Source organism: Struthio camelus, chromosome 18 (genome assembly GCF_040807025.1).
Source record: "Struthio camelus isolate bStrCam1 chromosome 18, bStrCam1.hap1, whole genome shotgun sequence".
NCBI classification, from domain to species: domain Eukaryota; kingdom Metazoa; phylum Chordata; class Aves; order Struthioniformes; family Struthionidae; genus Struthio; species Struthio camelus.
Window position 1 is genome coordinate 9,869,453 of NC_090959.1, and position 4,784 is coordinate 9,874,236.

The following is a 4,784-nucleotide window of genomic DNA, read 5'->3' on the forward strand; positions in this document are numbered from 1 at the left end:
GGCAAGTCTGTTGCCAATCGGAGCTGGGTTTTGCTTTCCACCTAAGTCATTTGACCTGTCTCTGCTTGGCAAAGCACAAGTCACGACCATCACTTAACCATGCATTTTGTTCATTCTCTCTACACGAAGAGCTTGCTTTTGGTTGCCAGTTAGAAATGGGAACAATTTCAAAAAAACTAGCACTCATTTTTAGAGCTCCGAATACTGTCAGGATTGCTGGTTAGCTTGGATTTGGGAGCTTAAATATGCTTCAGAAAGAAACCCCAAAGCTGGAGAAATGCATTGCAATTGCCTTAGGTACTCGACATGCTTTGGAAAGAGCCTTCATGAGAAATGTTTGTGGACTAAACAGCTATGTAAATAGATACACACTGAGATTGTTACAAACCGCAAGTTATTGGTTGTTTGTGTTCCAGAAACACAAAGGCCTCAGCCAAGTCGGGGGCCCCGTTGTGCAGTCCTCTCCATGTTAGTTAACTCAAAGAGCCTGATAGCAACAGGGAATACGCCCACTTTCTCCATTTTACCAGGGATGGACCTGAGGCAAAAAATTCAGTAACATGCCAAAGGACATAGAGAGTTGTCAGCAGAGTCAAAAGCCTGAGCATCAGCATCTTCTACTCCACATCATGCTATACAGAGGGACAGCAAAAGGGTTATGAAATGTCGCGTGTATGTTTGCCCAATTGCATTTTTTTAAGCTTAGTTTCCTAGGGAAACAGTCCTACATCTCAGTCTATCTGGACAATCTTTTTCCCAGCAACCTCCCCGCCCCCCCAATAACACTTCAATCCATCAGCCATTCTCATCCAAATTTGAAAAAGGGATTAAGGTCTTAGATAATTTAGCTCCTGCAAGTTTGGGGCAGAGAGGCAGCAAGGAAGCCCAAAGAAACTTGCTTTGAATGGAGGTGAGAAAACTCAGCTGAGCCAGCAGCTGGCTGATCGGCACCCACACACGCCCCTGCTTGCCACCTCGCTTCTTATCTGGAAAGGATTCCTTGAGAGAGCTGAAGGGAGCCAGGGGTTATAGGGATGATGAGACAGAAAACCAGATCTGTAGGAAACTAGACTTCAGAAGGTCTGCTGTTCATGGAACAGTCTTTTTCATAAAATCTAAGCATGCAGTGAGCTGTGCTTAAACAGAGTCCTACTACAGTGCTTCAGCATTGCTTTGGTATGGCAACGGTTGAGGCACAGAACGAATCTTTAAAGAAGTACTTTTGATTAGGGATTTAACCAACAGGTTAATTCATAGAAATCAAAGTTGACTTGAAATGTATTCTTTGTTGTGAATCCTAGACATCTAGGTATAGCCTTGGTTATCTTAAGAATCAATTTTTTTTAAATTTACCTCTTCCTCCTTCCCCAACTCCCTCCTCCCTAAAAAAAAAAAAAAAAAAAAAAAAAAAAACAGAAAGAAATAATGACTGTTTGAGCAATCGGTCCTCTAAAGGAACAATAGCCTAATTGACAGAAAATTACCACAGCCTGCTGGAACTATTACAAAGACAACATGAGAAGAGGTATGTCAAACCTACACAATGTAACTTGTCCCAAAATTAATATTTTTGGTTGCCAGCCAGGAGAGTTTAAAGTGGAAAACTCTTGCCAAACAGGTTACAGCCTGTGATTAGGCAGGCAATTCAGAGAACCCTGTTCCCCTTTCAACACCAACATTAATCACAGCATTGGGACTGCAATCCTGTTTCATTTTTGTCTTTTCTTCTCTGCCCCATGTGTTGCAGATGAAGGCTAAGCAGAAGGTTTTTTTTCATTTCTCTTTCACCAGAGCCTGAAGAGACCTATTCTGTTTTTGCTAAATCTTGAGATTGCAAGTATCCAGTTTTGCTCCCAACCCATTCAAGCCCATTTGCACCAACTAAAAAGGCCTCGCATAGCAGATCTTCTTGATCTAGGATCTCAGTTCCAGCTATGTCTCAAAAGACATCAAAGTTTAACTCCCTATATGCATAGTTAATGCTGTTCTTCTACCAAGAACAAACAGCACCTCTGCTAGAAGATAATCTCTCCATACACTTACGTAAATTTCTATTAATTAAGACAAACAAGCTTTTTCATGTAATTAGACAGTTGTGGTTTTGAGCATATGAATGCAGAATTTTTAGCATAATTGTGAAACTGAAGGGAATGACAGTCAACACAGGGACCAAGGCTCTCCTGTGTCCAAAGGTACTGATGAGCCAGACAGGCATTGCAGACTTGTGTGACTTCTCTTTAACACAGCCAGCCTCTGGACCTTGGAGCAAGCACTCCAGACCTCACCTTTGAAACAAATAAAGCTTATGGGCCCTTTTTCTTGCAACAAACTGGAAAATGGAAACCAACAAATGAAAACTAAATTACTGCAGCTCTTTGAAATGAGTACGTGGGTTCTCCGCCAATCAAGGGAAGTTGGTGGAAAGCCACCAGAAAAGTGGTACACCCATGTGAGTGCACATGTACGCACATGTATAACACATGCCACGCTTTCCAGTCTAGAGGAACCCAAAACGTTGTGTTATAGCTAAAGGACAACGTGGTTTACCCCCTAAAGCTTTCAACCAGCTCTGTATATGGTGACCGTGCTACAAACGTTTCCCTGTTTTGCAGAGGCACCAAAGAAACTTTATATTCTCTGCTGCTTGCTCAGACTTTCAGCCTTCTCTGGGCAGGTTCCTGCTTCCTGTCTCAGTGCGCTGCTGCTCACACAGCAGGGACCGCTCTCCTGCTCCCCAGCTGGTGCTGCAAGGATGCAGGTATCACTTTCACGTCAGGTGAAGAAGCGACAGTGCAGCCCAGCTGTTACTCATCGGAGGTGCTTTGCAGTCCTGCATCGTTGCCCAGCCTCAGCTTAGCATTCCTAGAGTCCAGATGGTGTGAAGCAACCTGAAACTCATATCCAGCTCTCTTTTAAAAATCACCAGCTCACCATCAGGTGAGGGATCCTTCTCTGGGAGCACCCCATTAAAATGCTGGCAGCACAGCACAGCACTCATAGTGTTGGAGATAAGGTGGTGGTGACACTGCAGGAACCACTAGTTTGTCTGCTCTTTGACTTCCTTCCTTGTGGTTCTGTGTCTGAGTTGGAAGACTGCAAGAATTGGTAAACGTACCAGTGCATACTTTAAATGACCACATAACTGTGCTCCTAATTTGTACGTGCAAATACTTTCCATGCAAATTAGGCAGTTTGACACATGCACATTCATTATAGAGATGTATGCTTACAGTTAACTTACCTGCATATTAACTGTATGTGGAAAACAGACACACAGCCATGCACCTGTTCTGCATGTCCACTCTGGTTCTCAATAGTTCCCCAGTGGCAATCTCTGGGTGGGAACTTTTGTCCTTACTGTTTTATGCGCTTTGAAATGGCAAGCAGAGGAAGCTGTTTTCAAGGGACCTAGGACAAGAGGATATGCAGCCGAGGCCAGAGTTGCCAGCTGCTGAATTCTCTGTACTTCTCTTCCTTCTCTGGCCATTATTTGCATTGATGGCATTTGCATTTACTGAAAAATCATTCCTCAGGGTATCAAAGGGACCTGGCAGAGTATCTGGTTTTTGAGTCAAAGGAGGGATTCTGCTGTCCAGCAAAAAAATAGCGAGTTTGCTGCTGATAGCTGTAAGGAAGCAACTATCAGTTGATAGTTATAATGACAGACATCGACCCAGGATAGGGAATACCCTGCTCAAAAGTGGAAGTTCCTCAATGCCAGGAGCCTGAAGTAATTCAAGGGGGGGAAAAGATGAAAGAAACAGATGTGATGGTGTGATGGAGAGTTAATTCTGACCCAGCTCTGCTGTGGAACAGGTGTCTGAGAGATGCTCCAACTACAGAATCATTAAAAGAAAATGCCAGTGTTCTGCATTCTATTTGCAGATAGATATTCTAATTGCTACATCTAATTATGAAGAAGAGTAAATCACCATGAAAAAAAAATCTATTAGAGTATAAACACATAATTGACAATCAAACTGAGAGCTGTTATCCATCTTCATGGCTGCTGCTGTGTATGAAAAGATATTATTTGTATTTATGAAGTAGAAGAGTGATTCTGGAGTTACCATAAATTTCTATCAATCTGATAAAAATTAATTTAAATATGTACCTAAACTTGATCCAAAATCAAAACTGTGTCAGATATATTTTCTCAAACTGAAGACCAGTCAGACTTTGCATTATCAAACTGGATTTTGCTAAGGCCGTTGGATAGAGGTTTGTAATAGCGCTTTGTGAAAATAAACATCTGGTACTAGTCTAACTAAAGAATTTTTAGTTAGCTATTGACTTCCTCAAAGACACAAAAGTCCAGACCACCTGCCATGACCACGGACAAGTCTAACTAAATGAGGGTCCCTAAGGAGATGGCATGAACTGTGCACCTTGCTGCTAAAGCTCAAATTTTCATCCCCTCATTTGTATCTCCCTCTTACAAGCCTGCAAAGTAAAACGGGGTCATGCACTACCCATTTTGACTAAAGGGACTCAGAATATGGCCCCTGTTACTCTGCAGGACATGCTTGCTTACTAGGGCACAGCTATACCTCTGCAGGGACAGACACCTTCAATCAGACCTGACCTGGTGGCTTTCCCACCAAGCGGCCCTTGGGCCTCTACCACGGTGTGGCTGAGGTTGCTTACTAAATTAAATTACTCCCCAAAACAGTTCTCTAAAACTTTAGAGAAAAGCTCAGAGTGAAGCTCCATAATAAAATGGTTGTGCTGGCAGCCTGGCGACAGCAGCTTTTAGAGTGAGCCATAGCCATACAGGTTCCTTT